Below are 11571 nucleotides of genomic sequence, written 5' to 3'. Positions count from 1 at the left end.
CTTCAAAATAGTGGACTGTCTGACAACCCTGAAACGCTGAAGATGGAAACGCTAGCATGTACATGGTGCCAAAATCCCCCCCCCCCCAAAAAAGACCATCACGAAAAATTAGTCTGAAAATGCTATACGAAAAACTATGATTCCCAGTAACACTTTTCCCAAGAAATGTATGCCATCTGCTACATATCTTATGACGGTTCAGAAAGAATGAAACGTGACATGTGGATGTTGTGGTATGGTAATGACAAATGAATCTTTCTCGTCGTTCGTTTATTTGAAGCAGTTGGTGCATGACGTAAAATCTAGTGTTTAACGAGATGATTAGTGACGCACTCAGTTCTGCAGTACCCGGCATATAATCGTTGTGATACGCCTTCTGCTTGATTAGGTTTTGGTATTGTCCGAGGCGTTCCCGTATAACACGTGAGAGCAAAATGGGATTATGTGTGGAGCTCTGTTTCGATAAACTAAACAGGGACTGGAAATTCATATCTCGTTACCAGGACGCAGGATATAATCGTAACACCAACGTAGCTTATAAATTCTTCCAAAACATGGAAAAGTTCAAATACTTTAAAAACAGTAAGAAACTAAAATTGCATTCATAAATAAATTAAGGGCGTGTGATTTTTCAGGTTTCTATGGCGGTGAATATGTCGATATTGAAGGATTGCAAGTAGATACGTTTCGGCGGAGCAAATTCTCTCGATTCTCAAAATGGAGATGGTATGCTTTTCTGAAACTTTGTTATTCTCTCACATATCCACAAGACGTCTCAACCCACAAAACCTGAATCGACAAATTAAGGGTAAATTAAATTCTGATAATATTAAAATGGATCTTAAAGATATAGAATATTGGATTGGGAAAGTGACTTGTCTGGCTCTGGATAGGGTACAGTGGCAGACTGCTGTGGAATTGTTTACAAGAATAAAATAATCTTCATTATTCATGTGTTTCCTGTCAAAATACAATGATCAACTGGAGCCATATTAAGTAGTCTTACAAGTCGTTTGGGTTATTTATATAAAGTAGTTTGTAATACTGGATTATATTTTTGATCTCTGCATTTATTTACATAATTATGGGGCCTCCTAGAAAGAATATTAATGTTTTTAAATAAATAACTGCACAAGAAAGGCACTTGGAAATTGATTAGTGCTTAGATGTTGAAGAAATATGTCGATTTTTATGGATACCGAAGATTCATTACCGTGTACACAAAAGCCCGACACTGGGCAGTGTCCTCCAGTCAACAGCCTCACACCCTACACATCCAAGATCAATTTTAAGTTACAGATCCATCTATTCCCAGGTCTCCTTCCAGTTTTCCAACTAAAACGTCAGAGGCCCAGTGCTTACTTCAAGTCCAGTCCATATCCTTTCTTGGTCATCGTTCTAAGGACAGGCCTATTTGGACAATGAAAGAAAGATAAAGAATGTTAAGATGGACCTTAGGGAGACAGGAATCGATGGAACTAGCTCAGGACAGGGTCCGGTGGCGGGCTTTTGTGAACACGGTAATGAACCTTCGGGTTTCATAAAGAAAGTGGGCTATAATTTGATAAGCAGAGTGTACAATCAATTTTTCAAAGAATTCCCTGCGCCGTAGAGTGAGTGAGTTGGCAACCTGGTCTACGTAGTTTCAAATCTTACATGCTGGTCAATATAATGGGTTTCTGTCGTTCTTCCACCTGAAGACTGGAGTGGACCAACTCTTAATGCATCTTGGTTTCAATAACATCCTGAAGATGGATCGAGTACGAAAAATAGAAATTTTCACAATGGGTCTACCTTCACCAGAAACCTTCAAAATTCGACACAGGACAAGCAGTTTATGACTTAAATTTCATACGTTTGTGCTGAGCATCATGGTGTAGCGACTAGCATTCTTACTTTGTATTCGGTAGGTCCCTGATTCGACCCTGAGATCTTCTATTCCGATGAAGTTTTCTTTGTAATTTTCCTCAGTCCCTTCCGATGTTTCTTTCAGATTAATCTTTCTCAGACATTTCTACTATTCAACGTTATATAACCTACGCATTTAAAAAGTGTCGCTAAATAAACAAAACATGAAAACCATCGCCGTATTAAGTTTAGCAGTCGAATAAACGCATTACTGAGACAGAGTCCACTATTCATATGACGCTGGCCTTGTAATCCTGGGGTCTCGGGTTCGATTCCCGGCGGTGCCCGAATTTATAACTTGTGTTGGGCAAGGCCGTGGTCTAGGCAACACGGAGTTTTCCTACGTGGCATCCCAACAATTACTCCATTCACACACAGAAGAAGGCAATGGCAAACCACTTCTGGATCATCTGCCAAGAACGTATATGAACAGGTCCCAGTCCGAGAAAAGGATGGAAGGATCCTGTTCATATGGACCTGTCCTCAGACAGAACACTAAATAAATAATAAATAAGGTGCTTAGGGCATGAAGGTATTTTACCTCTCTAGGGTAAACATTGGTACTCCTGGTATCGAAGATCGACCACTCGCAGTCAACTTTCTTTCGCACTGATCGATCTACCCGAGCCCTATTTATAACTCGTATTGAATCTGTTAATAAGGGCACAGGCGCCACTTTTCTCCTAAAATGGAGATATGGATATTTATTAGAGTGACTGTTGATACAGTTTACACCGCGGTTCACGCCAGTGGGTCGTAACGTTGTCCTTTTCGGATTATTAAATAAGCGAAAATAGCAAATTAGTTTTTAAACGCAGTAGTCGATATGTGTAATGTTTATGCTAATTTTCATAATTATTGTACAATTGCAACTACGGGTACTTTTAAGATACACTTCATAATTACGCATTCATGTCGAAGTATTGTAGGTATTTTAGTGCGAAATTTATATTAATATTTACGGATGAGAATTTTAATTCTCTTGTCTTTAACTATGTAGGCGTTACGGGGATAATTAAGTTTTCGGGTAATTTGTTTCAGGCTGAAATTTAGGTAAAACTACTGGAATGAAAATATGAAATTAAAAGCATTAAATATTTCAATTATGACAATAATCAGCATTTTTAAAATGTTATTTGTACTCCAAAATAAATTATAGTCATTAAATTCATTCATTCATTCGTAACACGTCACAAGTAGAATACAGTCTTTCGTACTAAATGTAAATGGATATAAAATGAGAACAAATTTATCCAAAATATTTTTACTTAGTCGCATAAGTAGGGGTGACACATTCCTCCGAGATTCTGGTAACCATCCACAACACCACATTCGAGTTTCGTCAGCGTGCTGTTCACCCCGCGCTCGCTAGGCTACACTGCCACATAAATACAACGGAGTCTAGTTCGCACTAACATCACACTAAAAGGATTGCTACGATTACGAGGCTTGTTCTGTGTTCATGTTGGCAGGACTGTAACCTTAGCTAATGATCGATGTTTTCATGTTGGTAAGACCGTAACCTTGGCTTCTGTTCGGTGTATAATGTTGGTACGGCAGTCATGGCCTCTCTTCTGCCCTGTTCCTTCGTCGACGGAGGTCACTACAAGTTCTGTATGAGTTCGAAGTTTGTTTTAATAAATAAATAGTCCACTGTAGTGGGACATACGCCCATTCAAGGAAGAATTCTCTACGCGGAGTCCGGTAGCTGTCAAGAACGCAACGCATGACAACAAATACTGTGTCACAGAGAGAATTTTATCGCGATCAAAACAGCGTTTACTGGGAGAACGACAACAGAGAACTGGTAAGAGCCCTGTTTTAGAAGTTAGTTCTTGTAAGTGAACATACCTTTCCTATATTTCCTCAAACACCTGTCAATTTCAAGACACCCACTTTCGACCATCTTATATCTCTTTTTAGCCTCCTCGGTACACACTCCTGTGTATTACTTTTCGCATCCATTCTTCAATTCGTCCTAAAATACCAGTTATTCTTTTTCTCACATATTTGTTTCCGTTTTCTGTATCCACACACGTTTTTTTAATTCTTTAAATGCCTTTATATCATTCTCTTTTCCATTTCTCCACACATGCCCCATACCCAGTCTTTCCAATTCCTGTTTTATTTCATTTAACCTTTCTCTAAACTTTGTCGTTTTAATACATCGCCCAACAAGCTTATTTCCCACAATCGTTGCCAGTATCCAAGCACTCTCTCTGCTACTTTCTACTTTCTATTTGTTCTCCCCAGATATCTCGCACACACTCCGTGGCATCCACATTACTCTTTTGCAAAATAACTCATGGACTTCCATATTTCTTTCCAGCCAACGTCATCCCCCGAATTTCCACCCCTGTCATAATTAGTTCAATTTCTCTAAAACTACGACTGATTTCCTCCTAATTACTAACATTTCTCTCTGTCTCCCATTTGACCATCTATCCAATACCACGCCCATCTCCTCTCCGATCAATTAACGTCCCCTCAATTTCCCTCTCTTCTTAAATAATATTATTATATATTATTATTATATTATAAATATGGTCTTGTAGGCATATTTATCTTAAGACTCCACTCATCAAAAAATCTTTTATACAATTTGTTACCCCTCGTAACCCTATTACAGGTAGCCCTCGATTTACGCCGGGGACGTGTTCCTGGACGAACCGGCGTAAACGGGATCGGCGTAAATTGGAACTCTTTTATAATGTAAATCAAATGGGAATTCAATGACACGCGTTCCCAGCACCCAAATATTGACGAGTAATATGATGACATTACATTTAAAGCTCTGAAATAACGTAAATAAAATAAAGGGAATTTAAAAAATAGATTTTATACAATTACAATCGGCAATTCGCTGGTCCTCGCGATTCTTTCATGTGATTGATGTGTACAGTCATCTCTGCTGTTATGCGATAATTGCATTCATGTAAGACGCCGACCTATAGAAAATCGCGTAGTAAAAATAACCCCGGTACCTCCGCAGAGATTAAACTAGTCCTTAGAAAGTTTAAAGCTCCAGGATCTCATTGGAGCAAATTCGCGTTAACGAAACTTACGTAATTGCAGAGTTGACTGTATTTATAATTTTTATTCAAAATAAGCGATGTAAGAATTACGATTTAGTATAAGAATCAGCACGAGAAACATTGCAAAATTTTATAAATAATAGTAAAATATATGTTTTTTTCACTTTTTGACTTTCTGGTTTCAAAATCGGCGTAATTCTGAATCGGCGCAAATCGAGGGCTACATGTATTGTTATTACCAAATTGTCCTCTTGTCCCTTGGTCATGGTCAGTATAGCGTAGGCGATTGGTGGATGTCACCACCTACATAATGGACCCTTCGGGATACCTACAGTAATGCCCTGTAATGAAATCTACAAAATTCTCAACTTTAGCTAAGTTTGTGTAAGAGGTGGGGAAATTGAAATAGTGTGTTTAGAGGTTATGTTTCGGATTACAAAATACTATGTAGGCTGAAGCTCGTCCAAATAATATTTAAGAATTCGACCCGTACCGCAAACAATACAAGTCTTCTTCACTCTTGAAAAGATCAACTTGTTTTTGTTCTTTAAGGAAATAATCCCTTTTTAGAGTGAGAATAATTAAAAGGTGAGAAAAAGTTACCTTGTTACAGCTAACACAACCATCGACAGTCTCTGCATACTATTGCGAACTTCGAAAATCTGCCATGAGAATCCGCCACAGACTGATACAACATTACTACTACACAGTTCACGTATCTTTCTGTAGATGGCAGAATAAGTCGCGCCATGTTATGAGCGCCATCTTACAACAGAATTCTATATTGCACACAGCGCCGGAGGCGAATTTGAAATTCAGTACGTCAAAGTGAAATACGTAGCATCTTATGAATTTCTAGGGACAACCAAAATTTCTTTTAAAATTATCAGTATATATTATAAATGTATTTTTCTTTCCTTGACAAGTATACAAATAAGTTTTCAAGAACAACATGTTTTCCTCCACTTTTCTGTTGGTTCTACTCTTTGGATCTGTTTGTCTAGCATTATTCAACTGTTTTTCTTTTCCCCCTGCAACCAACTGATTTTCAACGGTGGGTTGAATATCCTTTCTCCAACTACTGACCAGTCATGTGAAAAGGACGATGTGATATGTGTTAGCATTCTTTGCTTCATGTGGCATGTGCATTTTGATTTGCAATTAATCTAATAGAAATCTGAACAAACATGACATACCAAAACTATATTTTCCAGCTACGTAACTCCTGCATTGTCAATTGTAACTGCACTCTGTATGTTTCAAATCATATATTGTCACATCCTGAGTAAATAATAGTAAATTACCCACTTAGCTATCTAAACAACTTAGAGGCGTGGAGGTTCTCATGGCAGCGATGGTTCTGGTGAAAGTTAAAACATTTCAGAGGTACATCATCACTGCCATCATTATGTAGATGCCATTTTTGTTCCATACCAACACACCATATAAATTCCACTTTTGCTCAAATGCATTCACTTCTTCTTGGCGCTACAGTTCAAAGTTGAACCCTGGCCTCTTCAATCTTTCACCTCCGAGGCTTAGCTAGAAGTTTTGAAACAAATCCTTTTTTACAGAGTAAGATCGTCAGTCTCACGCCCAACCGTCAGCAGTCCTGATGATTTTCTGTCAGGGCTGGTCCCAATTTGAAAGCGTCAGAAACTCACTTGTTTCCCCTTGCAAGACTTAGTCACAAAAATATTGCCCCAGGAGTCCTGACTTGGAACATGCACGCATCGGACTTTGTAGGAATGAATGACATTTCCCCCGAGTTTTTAATAGTACGTATCTGTCAGCAGGATATGTACCCTCGAGACCACATATTACCCCTTTGGTTCCCCAAATGCATTCACCATCACTTTCAAAGTAATTCATTTTGAAAAATTATTAAACCAGGATAAATATATTCTTTTTGTGAATCGAGTGGAAAATGATAGTAAGGTAAATATACTGTTTTAGTACAAAATAATATACTCAGAAATTGAAGTAATGTAAAATAAACTTTCTTTTGCTTGCTGTTTGATTTTAAAAGAAATGTTTACCTTTCCAGGTGTTTAATTGCATAGAATGAGAATGCATTGTAATAATATTTTTCAATAGACATTGGCTTCTCATAACAACAGACTTCTTCTGTGCAGACAAAAAGCAGCTGGATGGCGCATGCAGAGCAAATGGCTCTAGGTTTTAATCATCTCTATGAAGGCTTTAAGGAAGTAAAACGTGTTTCGCTTCATTTCTGTGTCTGTGTTCTGTCAGATGATGACAGCAAACTCGATGTTGCAGGAGCTGTTCCAGAAGGTTTGCAGTGTGCTCAACAAACGCACGCCTTAGAAGTTTGACAGACTTGTTTCCCAGGTCCAGGCTCTGCCAATTGACAGCAGCGATCGCCTGAAGGGTGTCACCGACGTCATATTTGAAAAGGTGAGGCACCGGTCTTTAGCAGCCGATACATTCAGACAGAGACGTCTTACAGATAGAAATTCCCTTCTTTTGAAACTTTGCAGCTCAATTTGTTAAATATTGAAGTTATCCTCAGTGTAGTATTGGAGATGCTAGGGGCAAGTGAAAATTATAATTGTTACTGTTCACTATGATGATAATCTTAAAAACCAGTAACCCGACTGTTCTCTCTTTAAACACACCTCCAATCTTAAGATTTATCTGCATTCATCTAAAAATGTTTGTCAATAACAATTTATCTTATGCAAGAAAATTAAGGCTGTACAGTAGAGTTTATTTACATTCCATAGATCCTTCTTAGGACTCACCCAAAGGATGTAGATCATATCATTTCATACAATATACATAAACCTCAGAATTTTAAATAGAAACACAAAACTTGCTTTACATACAGATTATAGATACATATAAAGCTTAAAAATTTTCAGCAGAGATGAAATCATCTACAGAATAGAAAGAGAGAGTGAAGAGGTAATTTTTCAATGCAGGCTTGAATACCTTTATATCATAATTTAAACTTTTAATTGTTGGTGGAAGATTATTAAATAACTTGATACCTGTGTAGTACACTCCTTTCTGATATTTAGTAAAGTTAGCATTTGGCACATATAGATCATGTTTACGTCTTGTATTTAAATTATGCACATCCGTATTTCTTTTAAATTTATCCAATTTTTCCACCACAGATGATAGCAAGCAGAGTATAAATTCACTTGCAAGTGGAAGTATATTAAATTTACGAAATAATTTTCTACAAGAAACCGTGCTTTTGACACCTGCCATTATTCTAATTATTTTCTTTTGCATGTAAAAAACTTTACTGTCTGTTGAATTTCCCCAAAAGATTAATCCATATGACAATACAGAGTGGAAGTAAAAGTAAAGTAATTAGCTTTAAAGTATCTATTGTCATGAGTGGTAAGACTGTTCTCATGGTAAAGCATGCAGAGCTTAATTTGGGAATAATATCTCAATGTTTCTTCCAATTTAAGTCATTGTCGACTTGTAAGCCAAGGAATTTGTTTGTTTCAACTTACGCAACTAATTTTTCTTCAAAACCATGTATTACACAGGAATCAAGGAACATATTTGTACTGTTTTTTAACGTTATGCCATGCATATTAAGATAATTATCCCACAATGTGATTAGATTATCCACACTCCTGCAGTAAAAGCGAGGGCATAACTCTGATAGCCGACATCCACATGCGAGTTGAAGTGCCTTCAAGAGAGCTGGTATTTTAGAAGTCCCAGACGAGCGTCCAGGACTCCTGACGTGGGGTGTGGTATTGTTTCACAACCTTACCATTGTTTGAATGGACCACTTGGGTTGTACTAGGAGTCATCTCTGTTTGGGGTAATATAACATTACAAATTACATCAAATACTTGGTGGCTGTATAATGAGTTGCCACTCAAAATGCAGTGTATTGCATTAAATACAAGTGACCACTGCCACAAGTTATATATTTGAGATAACTTACCCATTAAGCTTGTTTCAGAACATGGTCCTAAAGGTGATATTTGGAACAAAGAAAATAGTAACAGGAAAATCATACAGAATGAGATTTATGATTTGTACGCTTATCCTGATGATGTTATAGCAATTAAATCAAGGGAATGAGATGTTAGGACCATATAGCACTCACAGGAAAGATGATAGGAGTGTACAAAATTTTAATTTGAAAGTTTTTAGAGAAGAGTGCAATGGAAAGACATAGGCACAGATAAGAGGATAACATTAGATTGGATTGCACAGAGAAACAGTGTGAATTGGCTGAGGATTTGGTACAGTGGTGGACTACTGTGAGCATGGTTCTCAATCTTCATTTTCCGTCAAAATAGCAAATATCTTGACTTTCTTGAGTTATGTACTGTCAACATCTCAGGAATGGCTGCACCACGGAGTATTTAATATCTGGACGCAAAATTACAGCACACTTTCTAGCAGTCAACTATTTTACATAAACCTAAGCTAGTTTTATCTGCCTCCCATCTTCACAGAGTACAGGGATACATTCAGTCAGTCAGGTGCTGCTTTTCAGGTTTTCTAACCAGAAATTCTGTATGCATTTTTGTGTGGTGGTAGTACTTCATTCCTAACTCAGACTCTGCCCCTACGACTGTGACTGTGTAATTTTAAGTTTAGTTCCATGCAGTAAATGCTAGAACAAGATTAAATTTTCAACAGCCCTCTGAACTAACCACCTCCATGGAGCAGTCATCCTTGATAAGTTCATAGTACACTCAGCTATTCAAGAAATGAAGCTGAAGCTTCATTGCCATGTTCACAAGTGCCCACCACTGGTCCCTCTTCTGAGCCAGATGAATCCAGTCCACACCTCCGACTCCTGTTTTCCTAATATCCATTGTGATATCTTTCATAGTCTTCACAGATATTAAGTAAATTGCTAGCTAATTACTTTGGCTGGTTGTGGAAGTTGCCATCTGGGTGGTACATACAGCACTTTAAAATATAACATGTCATTATGTATTTTACCTTACTACCATTCATGATTATGAGCCGGGATAGCTCAGTCAGTATAGTGACTGGCTACGGGCTGGACGACCGGGATTCGATCCCCGACGGGGGCAGAGGATTTTTCCTCTAGCCTCTGCGTCCAGACCGGATCTGGGGCCCACCCAGCCTCCTCTACAATGGGTACCGGGGTCCTTTCCCGGGGGTAAAGCCGGCCGGGGCGTAATGCTGACCACTCACCCCCATCTAGTGCCGGGGTCAAGGAAGAGAGGAGCTATACCTCCACTCACCCCAAACGCCTACATGGCGTATAGTGGGACAAACTTTACTTTACTAGTACCATTCATGATTATCTCCCATTTCCGGTACTTGGACAGTATCACTTCACAGTGTAAGAATTAATCAGTCATTTAAAATTGGATTCTCTTTGTAAACAAAGACTGTTCTGTGATTCCTAACTGAATCATTTCAACACTTTTTTATTGTACAGATTTCGTGGCAGCGTTGACACCTAAAGGTCCGTTGCGTACCTTGGTAGAAACTGCACAAGAACAAAATGAAAAAAAATTTCCTGCACTTATATATTCATGCGAGTATAATTACAAATTTTCATGTGTGTGACGTACAACTTAAACAAGCATTAGACACTATCATGTTGCAGTGTAACTTGTAGAATTAAAGTATCTTGTATGAAAAATAAACATGTCATCAAATTTAAATGTGGTAAAGTCATTTTTTGTACCACTGACTGAACAAAGTAGTGTAAATTGGGGCATAACCCTATAAACATACTCCATTGAAGTTAAATAAAAAGACTTTAATATTTTAACAAATGTTGCTACTATTAGGGAGCTTTTAGATAAGTTTTTGTAATATGAATGATAAAGACATTGAAATAATGTAGTATATAAGATGGCTGATATTTTTAATTTCAAAGGAAGGAACAAATTATACTCGTGGTAGAATGCAGAAAATTGTTGTGAAATTTTATACAACTGTGTAGCAGTATGGTCCATTTTATTTTAAATATATATTTGAAGATTGCTGTCTTCTGGGTTGTTGCGCTGTGTAGTCTGGTCGATGTTAACCAACGTTTCAGAGGTCATACTGCCTCCGTCATCAGAGTATGAAGATGTCTGTCTTCTGGGTTGTTGCGCTGTGTAGTCTGGTCGATGTCCACCGTTTCAGAGGTCCATGCTGCCTCCATCATTAGGGCGATCATCTACATGGCGCAACAACCCAGAAGACAGCAATCTTCAGACTCACTGCCATGAAAACCTCAATATACAAATATATATTTATATATAAATATTTAATATAGGAGGTTTAGTCATTTAGGTATTTTCAGAGACATGAGCCTGCTAATTTTGACATGTTTGAGAGACCCTTGTTGATTGTTGAGCATACATGAATCATGCAAGTTGTTCTAAGGCCTGAGATTATATAATTCAAAGCCTGCAGTTTTGAATTTAGTCAATATGAGTATAATTATTTGTGAATTATAATAATTATAGTCACTCCTGAATATAAAGATTTGAGTTACCTTAAAACATTGGGATATTTAAAAAAAAAAATTCACATAATGCTCTTTGAAAGGTACGGTAGTCAGATGGATATTCTTGTGAAGCTGGGATCGAACACAGAAATGCAGTAAACATTATTTTTAGTAAAATAGTCATATTCAAACAAATTA

At 37.6% G+C, this 11571-nt stretch overlaps 1 long non-coding RNA gene across 1 annotated transcript; it reads left to right on the top strand.

Moving 5' to 3' along the window:
* The first annotated feature begins 3470 nt into the window (after positions 1-3470).
* Positions 3471-9957, top strand: LOC110836092 (uncharacterized). Its single transcript, XR_002545164.2, has 3 exons — positions 3471-3715; positions 7224-7361; positions 8551-9957. It is a non-coding gene; the product is annotated as an uncharacterized LOC110836092 (long non-coding RNA).
* The last annotated feature ends 1614 nt before the right edge of the window (positions 9958-11571 follow it).

Source organism: Zootermopsis nevadensis, unplaced genomic scaffold, assembly GCF_977971745.1.
Source record: "Zootermopsis nevadensis isolate Lab colony 2312 unplaced genomic scaffold, Znev_1.0 Znev_ptg000021l, whole genome shotgun sequence".
Taxonomy (NCBI): Eukaryota; Metazoa; Arthropoda; class Insecta; order Blattodea; family Termopsidae; genus Zootermopsis; species Zootermopsis nevadensis.
The sequence above is the reverse complement of the archived record's forward strand: the minus strand, read 5'-3'. Positions and strand labels throughout refer to the sequence as shown.